This window comes from Pimephales promelas, chromosome 1, assembly GCF_988280905.1.
Source record: "Pimephales promelas chromosome 1, fPimPro1.hap1.1, whole genome shotgun sequence".
Taxonomy (NCBI): domain Eukaryota; kingdom Metazoa; phylum Chordata; class Actinopteri; order Cypriniformes; family Leuciscidae; genus Pimephales; species Pimephales promelas.
In genome coordinates this window covers 11,612,951-11,623,782 of record NC_142769.1, presented here as the reverse complement: position 1 = coordinate 11,623,782, position 10,832 = coordinate 11,612,951, and positions in this window count along the sequence as shown.

Genomic DNA, 10,832 nt, shown 5'->3' with positions numbered 1-10,832 from the left:
AAAAATGGAAGCAAGATGATCTCAATGAGTCCAAGTCCCGTTTGTCCAATAGTAAAAGAAAGAATTCTCCTACCAGTTTGATGGCTCAAAAAACACAGTTCAACAGAAAATATGGTTCCGGTGGCTCGCCATTTACAATCTGCACCTCGTGCGTCCAGCACGAATCAGGGAACCATCACAGGAGAACTTGAATCTCACAAAAAAACCCAGCCTTGTAAAACACAAGGCAGAACAATAATTAATCCACAGTTAAACAATATCATCGTCAAAACACATGTATGCACTTCAATCAACACATTAAACATAACACTTTAACACTTAATAGCGTACTTCATTAGCTCATTAGCATTCTCACACGTGCGTCAGCTTTAGCCCATGTGCTATCCACTTCGGCTCGCACAGTCTATATGACACTGTTTTGAATCTCTATCAGATCCGCAGCACATTTTTATATAAATGTCAAGTTAATGCTTGGGTTTTAACTCACCAAGGCGATGAATTTATATATATTTCCTACAAGGAAGTTCATTTGTGGCACATTGATGTTCCATCCATCTGCATCGATCTGTTTCACTAGCCTCCGTCTCATCCGCGTCTTACTCTGGCATCAGCTCATGAAGGGGTCTTGAAGATCGCTCCGTGTAGCTGCCTCATCTCACTCGCCCGCTAGTACAGATGGGCGGGGCTTAGCGCACTCCCGCACTTCCTCTGCTGCTAGCTCTTAAAGAGCCCATCACCTCATTTGATATGTGATTTCTTTGTTTCTTTCTTACTTATTTTCTGCTTCCATATTATTTTTTTAGTAGCCTGGATTACCCGGGTTACACTCTCCCCGCCTTGAAGATATGCAGGTCCCACTGCATCGTCCGGGCTGTGCAATTACAGCAGAGGGAGATCCAGCTTTTATTCCTTGAGGGGTTTCCCAAAGACAGTCAGACTCCTCCAGTGATGCTGTGAACGCTGTACTGAGTCCCCGCAGTAAAGATTGCATGACCAAGGAAAGGGGATTCCCTAATTGAGGGTACTGTAGCCTTTTTGGTGGCTCATGGAGTCTCTGCGAACGCCTTAGGATACTTTCTCCAGCCTGGTCAACTACTGCCTGATCACTCTGAGGGTTTGCCCGATCGTCTACAATGTCTTGCGGCAGGACATCAGTCCTATTATCCTCCGTGGAGATCTTAGGTGCCGACTCATCTGACTCCTTTCTCTGCTCTACCAGTCCTGGGTCATCTCTAACAGGTAAGTCACTCAACATATCTGCTGTTACGGGATCCATCACCCGCACATCCTCTCTCTCAGGTTCATCCAGTGGAATTCCCTCCCCAGCGTCAGGTAGGTTAGGCAAGCTCACTTGCAATTTCACTGGAGTAGGTTGCTCAGGGTCTGTATTAATCACAGTTCTCATTTCAGGAGAAGCTTCTGCCGTCTCTCCACCAATTGACTGCTTTTGAGGTCTGGAATTGGAGAGAATTCTGTTTCCAACACTTTGCAAGTGCCTGGGTGCATAATAATCCATACAATCATTTTCTGATTCAGAGTCCTCAGTCACACTTTCGGGATCTTCTGTACCAGGGTTTGCTCGAGTTCTAGGCTTCCGGGGTATCTTTGGTCTTACTGGTTCCTCAGGTGTGTTTTCTCGCAAGTATCCACAGGGTAATAGCAAATCTCGGTGCAATGTGCGAAGCGGCCCATCTTTGCCCTCTGATTGAACGGTATAGACTGGCAAGTCAACGGCTTTCTCGATCACAATGTATACCTCTTTCTCCCACTTATCTGCCAACTTATGCTTTCCCCTCAACTTGACGTTTCTTACCAGGACCCGATCTCCAATTTCAAGGGATGAGGCGACCACTCGCTCGTCGAATCTCCTCTTATTGCGTCTTGCCACTTTTGAGGCGTTCTCACTTGCTACTTTGTAGCTCTCCTGCAAGCGATCTTTCAAATTTTTGACATAACTTGAATGAGATGGGAACGACTTGGCAGGTAAACCGAAGGCCAGATCAACCGGTAGCCGAGGCTGCCTCCCGAACATTAACTCATAAGGTGAGAATCCCGTCGAGTCGTTACGAGTGCAATTGTATGCATGGACTAACGGTTTCACATGGTCTTTCCAACAGGTCTTCCCCTTCTCATCCAGGGTTCCTAGCATCTGGAGCAGCGTCCTGTTAAAGCGCTCAACTGGGTTGCCCCGGGGATGGTAAGGTGTTGTCCTTACTTTACGGATTCCTGCTATTCCACATAGTTCCTTTATCAACTTTGACTCAAAGTCGGGTCCCTGGTCACTGAGGATTTTCTCTGGAAACCCGTAGTGGATGAAGAAGTTATCCCACAGGCATTTGGCCACAGTTTGAGCCTTCTGGTTCCTAGTGGGCATTGCCACGGAATACTTGGTGAAGTGATCAGTTATCACTAAAATATCCTTAATATTGCTGCAATCAGGCTCCAGCGACAAGTAGTCTATGCAGACTAGCTCGAGAGGTCTGCTGGTTGCTATGTTCACCAAGGGTGCGGCACGCTCGGGAAGGGTCTTCCGTCTCACACAACGCTCACAGGCCTTTATCTTCTCCTCCACAGTCATTGCCATCCTTGGCCAGTAAAAACGGGACCTAGCCAGATCCAGAGTCCTTTCAATTCCGAGATGGCCCATGTCGTTGTGCAGGCTTGTCAAGACCGTCTCCCGCAGATCCACAGGTAACGCCAACTGATACAGCACATCTCCTCGATCTTGTCTCCTTCTAAATAACACACCATTCCTGAACTCCAATCTGTTCCACTCTCTCAGCCATAAGGCTATCTTTACAGGTACAAGCTTTCCTTCAGATTTTTGCCCGCATTCAAGGTACTTAATGACTTCTTTGAGTTCTGGATCAGCCCTTTGACGTTCTCTCAACTCTTCTTCAGACATTTGGGAAAGGATCGGAAGGCCGTGGGTATCTTCTTGCTGGAACTCCAGTGGTACTGCATTAGTATTAATACACAGTGACTCAAACACAGTGGGTTGGAAACATGACAAGTCAGGATCATCACAGTTCTGATAGACTTGGTGTCTCTCACAGAGGGCTTTCACTGCTGCTGGGAGAATTGTTGGCTGCTCCGATTCCGCTAAATGGTGAAGAGTGAATTGTTTAATTCTTTCACGCTCTTTTTGGGAGGTAAGGTCATCCACGGGCCTTCCATGAGGACGTCTGGAGAGTCCATCAGCGTCCAAGTTTTGTTTGCCTGCACGATATTGGATCTTGAAATTGAAGGTAGACAGGGCGGACAACCACCTATAACTGGTCGCGTCAAGTTTGGCAGATGTTAGGATGTAGGTGAGCGGGTTGCTGTCCGTTGCTACAACAAACTCTCCTCCATACAGATAGTCACTGAATTTTTGAGTGACCGCCCACTTGAGCGCGAGGAACTCCAATTTGTGCGCAGGGTACTTTGTCTCACTCTTGGTTAGGCCCCTGCTCGCAAAAGCAATAACTCTCATTTGACCCTCCTGCTCTTGATATAGGGCAGCCCCAAGTCCTGTCATACTTGCATCAGTAGTCAACACGTACGGAAGTCTGGGATCAGCAAATCCAAGGACTGGCGCTGAAGTCAGGTTCTCTATGATGCTATCAAACGCCTGCTGGCATGCATGGGTCCACCGGTCCCCAAACTGCTCCTTGGGATCCCGGTACTGCACACTTTTCTTTGGGTCTTGCCTTTGGTTTTTCTGCAGAGGGGGATATCCAATGGTAAGGTCATTAAGAGGTCTTATGATCTTAGAGAAGTCTTTAACGAACCTTCGGTAATATCCCGCAAACCCAAGAAAACATTTGAGTTCTTTGAGATTTCTGGGCCTTGGCCAGGTCTTGAGAGCCTCAGTCTTGGCCGGATCCGTCTCGACTCCGTTCTGAGATACTATATGGCCTAGATATCGGACTGACGTCTGAAAGAACTTGCATTTCGTGGGCGAAAGTTTCAGTCCATACTCTCTCAACCGCTTCAATACTTGCAAGAGTCTGGTTTCGTGCTCCTCTAAAGTTTTAGAGAAAACTATGAGGTCGTCAACGAAGACCAACACTTCCCTCCTGTTAAGATCGCCCATGCACCGCTCCATTAGTCTTTGAAATGAGCTCGGCGCATTCGTGACCCCTTGTGGCATTCGGTTGAATTCATAGAAGCCTAAAGGACAGACGAATGCCGTTTTGTGTTTATCCGCCTCTTCCATCTCAATCTGATAGAAGCCTGATTTCAAGTCGAGAACTGAAAACCATTTGGAGCCAGTTAGAGCTGAGAAGGCTTCTTCCAAATTTGGCAGAGCGTACGCGTCCTTTATGGTCTGTGAATTCAATTTCCTAAAGTCAATGCAGAGACGTACATCATTGTTCTTCTTCTTTACCACTACTATCGGAGAGGCAAAGGGTGATTCCGATTCTCGAATGACACCTGCATCGAGGAGTTCTTTGAGATGCCTTCTCACTGCATCGACATCTTGAGGATGGATAGGCCTAGACCTTTGCTTAAAGGGTGTATTGTCACTGAGATTGATGTGGTGTTTCACCTTATCGGTCCGACCGTAATCCAAATCGTGCAGTGCGAATACATCTGACATGGAGCTGACTAGATCAGTTATTCTTTCCCTCCATTCACTTGATAAAGGAGAGTCTCCAAAGTCAGGGACAATCTTTGCTTGTGCAGGTCTCACAACTTCACACACAGGAGAATTCACAGGGTTTCTTCCCTCAATCACACTTTGGACAGTGTGCACTTCAGCCAATACTGCTCTAGGAGGAATTGTTAAGTCAACCTGAGTCTCATTTTTCAACACTACTGGAACCTGGATGTTGCGCTTTGGAGGTAGGGAATGCAAACAACTAGCCACTAACAGTCCGCCAGGCAAAGACGATGATGCTGATGGCTCCACGGTTACCCAAGTCTCTGACACTGGCCCGACAATATTGACACAGCCGTTTAGAACCACTGTGCTTCCAGCAGCAACCACTTCAGGCATTTCTCCTTTCACTTTCACTTGGCCTAAGACACTCACACCAGCTTGTTGCCGTCTTGCTTCTAGGATTTGTGATGGATCACGGGGTGTACTACTTTATTTTTCCAGTAGGTGTCTCTGGGTAACACTTTTTGTGTCCTCAGGTTAATTGCTGTGAAACAGGTGTGGAGAATTGATGGTGATTTACCATGCTGCTCATAAGAAGCTGGAGGATAGCTGCTGGGGCGGCTTGGAGTTTGGTCTTGCTGCTTGGTTGTCCTGACTTGCTCACCCTCTCCAGTCCAAGGCTTGATGATGTTGTTTGTTAACTTTATGTTTTATGGTATACTTTAATGTTCTTGTTTTGATTAAATATCAAATTTGTGCAAATTTGATTACGTTGTATGGCCTCTCCATTCATGTTGCTGCTCCTTGAGCCAAGGGGTTGTAACAGATTCTTATAACAGCTCGATATCCATGGTAGCATGACTTGGCTTTGTGTGTAGTTTCTTGCAGGTAATCAGCATATAAGACATCCAGAGTGTTAGTGCCAATGAGGATCTGGGGCACATGTGTCAGGTCTGGAACTACTAAGGCCAATGTTGGAACTTCAGCTTCTGCTCCTAAGAACTCTTGAGGAAACTTCAGAGCTAATTCAACGTATCCCAGGTAAGGAACAGCCTGGCCGTTTGCCCCTTCGACTTCCAACAGGCGATTCAATGGCTGCAGGGGGTGGTGCGACAAGTAACTGTTGTAGAAGGACAGAGGGATTGTCGTGACCTGAGACCCTGTATCTAACAGGCAGTTTACTTCCTTCCCTTCGACTCGGACTTGCGCTGTGCACCTCATTCCTATTAATCCATCTGGTAGCTTCAAAGAATTTCCGGTGTCGACATTAGTCACTGGTTGCTGCTTAGGGCTTTGTTTCTGACTTCTAGTCCCCATCCGCCCTGCGACAGAGACTGATTTTAGTTTAAAGGCGCCGTCACGGTTCCATTTTGAAAGTCCCACTCAGCTTGTCTCTCCTTCAGCTTCCGCCTCTTCTCCTCAACTCTAGGTGGGTTGGGTGCGTTCTCACAATCAGCAGCTCGGTGACCATCATCTCCACAGCGAAAACAGTACCATGGTCGAGGACGATTGGATCTCATCTCAGTGTACTTCGGTCCTTCATTCTCCTTTCTGCTGACTTCACTGGACTTCGATCTGCTGAGACTACTTCCGAGGTGAGGGAATCTTACAGGTTGGTTCGTCTGTGTACTAGAGGCAGCAACCTGAACTTTAAGCTCCTTTATCTGGCTTTTCAACTCTTCAAACTCATTTGTCTCAGTACATGCCCCTTCTTTCTTCTTAGTGTCTGCTTTCATGGCGGCGATTTGCCTTTGAAGGCCGGCAATTTCTTTCCTTAAGATACTCACTTCCGACACGTCAGGACACTGGACTTTGCCTTTCTGCTTAGGTGCCTTCTGCTCTGCATTTTTAGGATCTGAGGTCTCTGCAACATCCTCTAAAAATGTGCTGAATGGGTAAACAGACTGTTGGTGCGAAGCCGTTCTCAGTTTGAGGGGAGCTGATGGATACTTGCTCACACCCAAGTGCTTCCTCATTCTCTCCTCCTTAGAGGCCTGTTTGTCCTCAGCTGTGCGAATGAGTGTCGCTAATTCAGCAAAAGGAGGTGGGTCTACCTTCCTCTTTTCAAGCTCCAGGTCAGCTATAAGGGTGTTGTCCCAACAGCCACGGCAGAACTGCTTCAACAAACATCGGTCTCGTTCACCTTCCGCAACACCTTCACGTCTGATGGTAGCACTCAGGATCACATGCAATCTGTGGAGGTAGGCAGATGATTTCTCACCTGGATTTTGCAGGGTGCTGATGAACTTAGCCAATAATTCGTCTCCATCCTCCACCGAACCATAGACGGACTCTAGCAGCTTAAGGCACTCTGACGATGGAGCTGTTGGATTCACATGTTTAATGATGTCGGAAGCTGGTGGTAACAGGCTATCTAGAATTCTCCGTGTCTTGTGTGACTCTGGAAGGGATGGATCGTTCAACAGGTAGTCAACACTTGCTCGCCAGGTGTCAAAATCAGGCTCATTGCTTGGGCGGGGGCTCCTCCCAGAGAAAGCTCTTAGGCGAAACGGAGTATTGTGTGGGGACAAGGAGTCACTCGTTCTTACAATGTGTTCCATCACCACTTTCTGGATACCTGGAGGGTGTACAGCAGTCATAGGGAGTTTCAGTGATACCGTCTCAGTAGTGCTGTCGTCGAGATCTCTTGAGCAATGCGGTGATGTAGCGCTCATGGCTTCCTTGACTGGGTTTTTGAGTTCATCATTCTTCAAAGGCAAGTCAATGTCTCCGCAGCGAATTCCGTTCTCCGTAGAGGTAGCGATTCACACACTGGATGCTGAGGAGTGCTGGTGGCATGTGTCGGAAAACTCGATTTACCAGGATGGTGCTCTATTTCAGGCTCTGTTCTGGACGACGCGTCAACTGGAGTTCTAATCTCACTTATCTTATTCAATTCTCGTTGGAGCACGTCCTGAAGGGATTCTCCACTGGCATTTGCTATTGCCTGTAACTTCGCCAAATATCCTGCGGTGGCGCTAGTAGCGGTAGGGGTGTATACGCTACTCAAGGCGCGCACATGAAACACTGTGTCCGCATCAGTGGGACTTACGATGGTTGCGGGTAGCTGAGGCTTGAGGTTGGACATGGCGGAATTGGATGAGAACTCTATTACTGCATTATGATGAAACTCAGAGCATGCATCATCAATTAGTACGTTTTGTCGAATAGAGCCAAACTTCTGCAAATAAGCCTCAAGAGCCTCATCTAGTTCAGTTAGTGTTATGCCACTGACAATTACTGCATTTTGCACATTGACATTTTCTCGTTCTACAACATCCATTTTGTCTGATTCACTGTATGCGCTATTTAAATTGATTATTCACCTCAGCAGAAACTGCGTCCTCTCTCCTGGCTGGCTCGCCAAACTGTAGCGTGTGACACGTGGTTAGCGCGTCTTACTAGCGTAACATTCAATAGGCCAAATGATCAGAAGAAAAGTGCGACTACTGGAGAGAGGAAGACAGCACAACAGGTGAGTGAACAATCAATACAAAGACTTCTTTATGATTCAGTTTGGGTTTTGTATTAAGAGGAAATATACTTTTACATAAAATGTGTGGATTACAAAGATAACAAATCAAATATGGTAAATGACAATATTCACACTCTTGTTTTTTTCCAGATACGTGGACTCAGTTTTGGACAGTACTCTATTGAACCAGACTCTCACATATTGATGAAAAACAATAAAAGAAATAAAATAAACCTCTGTGTCAAATTCCTTGTAATACAATAAAAGTAAATAACAATGGATAATGCTTCCACACAAAGTATTGCAATCAGTAGTTCAAATACTTCAAAATCAAATCAAATGAACAATCAGTTTGATTCAGTTCACAGAATGAAATTCAGAAATTTCACTTTCAGTTACAAACAAATTACTTTCTCTTTAAACTTAATAGTCTGTCCAATGTGAATCAGAGACTCAAGATTTGACAATCAGATTCGGTTAACCAGAGTTCGTAACTCGGTCGATGGGTTCAGAGAACTGTTGATTCTTTTAGAATGAATCAGAATTACAATCAATGTCTTTTGTTGGAAAATCAAAAGGAAAAAATGGAAGCAAGATGATCTCAATGAGTCCAAGTCCCGTTTGTCCAATAGTAAAAGAAAGAATTCTCCTACCAGTTTGATGGCTCAAAAAACACAGTTCAACAGAAAATATGGTTCCGGTGGCTCGCCATTTACAATCTGCACCTCGTGCGTCCAGCACGAATCAGGGAACCATCACAGGAGAACTTGAATCTCACAAAAAAACCCAGCCTTGTAAAACACAAGGCAGAACAATAATTAATCCACAGTTAAACAATATCATCGTCAAAACACATGTATGCACTTCAATCAACACATTAAACATAACACTTTAACACTTAATAGCGTACTTCATTAGCTCATTAGCATTCTCACACGTGCGTCAGCTTTAGCCCATGTGCTATCCACTTCGGCTCGCACAGTCTATATGACACTGTTTTGAATCTCTATCAGATCCGCAGCACATTTTTATATAAATGTCAAGTTAATGCTTGGGTTTTAACTCACCAAGGCGATGAATTTATATATATTTCCTACAAGGAAGTTCATTTGTGGCACATTGATGTTCCATCCATCTGCATCGATCTGTTTCACTAGCCTCCGTCTCATCCGCCTCTTACTCTGGCATCAGCTCATGAAGGGGTCTTGAAGATCGCTCCGTGTAGCTGCCTCATCTCACTCGCCCGCTAGTACAGATGGGCGGGGCTTAGCGCACTCCCGCACTTCCTCTGCTGCTAGCTCTTAAAGAGCCCATCACCTCATTTGATATGTGATTTCTTTGTTTCTTTCTTACTTATTTTCTGCTTCCATATTATTTTTTTAGTAGCCTGGATTACCCGGGTTACATGTGTGTGTGTGTGCTCCGCTCATGTGTGTAGATTTCTCTGCGCGAGCGTCAACAGCGCAACCTTACCATCAGTAATAGGCTACAGTAGGCCTGCTACATTTATTATCCACAATCGATCGCAACTTGCAATAAATGTAATAAAATCAGAATCATTCTCTCGGTTTAGTGATTCCCTAGCTATTTTTTTTTGTTTGTTATTGATGTTCAGGCTACTTGTCCGTTGAGGCGAGTAAAATTCTCTTTTACTTGTACTTCAAAAATCCATTTGTCCCGGAAAAGCGGTCAAGTTAGACGGGCTCTAGAGATACGAACCGCGGCAGGTTAGAGTGTTTTGGATTGCATAAAATAATGAAAGAAACGAACAAATACATGGCGAAAGAAGTGCTAGACAGCAGAAGATGTGATTGGGATCATGATTGGATCATGATAGGATGATTTTTTATAAAACTATAGGCGGATGGAGGTATTAGTGGTGTGTGCATGCCTATGAATGCATGTATTTGTATGTGTGCGAATATGAATAAAAATATCCTAAATTACAAAAAAAGACTTGTATAATATGTATTATAGTTCAGTTTGACGAACGATATCTGCCTCGTTTGTTAATAGATTGCTGGAGGACAAGATGCATCTTACATCGCGTGCTATAAAAAGACGGAGCTGTACAAAAACGTAAATTAATAGTTCGCCTCAGAGTTTTTTGTTTGTGTATTTATTTAATTTTTATTATTTCTTCCCCAAGCTCATAAAATAATTTGGGGTCGCACATAAATTGACAGGGTCGGTCGGAAACCGGAAACAAACACTTTTTTTTTAGTTTATTTTTTATTTTTTATTTTTTTATTTTTTTAACGCCTGACATCAGTACTGATTTGAAAGAAGAAAAAAAATAAAAAAAATCAGTACTGATTTGAAAGCATTTTTTATATTTTATTTTTTTTATTCTGAAACAATATTCTCATGAGTGATCAATCAGCTTTGATATTTAAATCACCATATTGTAATTTCTGCACCGTTAAAGGGCATCCATCCCCCAATATTATTAAATGTATGCTTCATCTTTCATTTTAAATTCCTAAACTCGATCAATAAATTCAATTAATTCGAATAATAAGACACTGGCTGTTAATATAGCATAAAACACCTGCAGACAGAAACAATCTCGTTTAAATATCAGATCACACGTCGAGGACACACGTTTTGCTGCAAAACCGGGAGTTTCTCATGCGCATTTTCCGTGACCACAAAGCGCACGTTAAGAACGCGAGCTTTTAGATTTTATTTATTTGCACATATAACATTTAAAATACAACTTTACAAGTCCATTAACGGAAAAAAAAAAAAACTGTGCGGGAGAAAGTG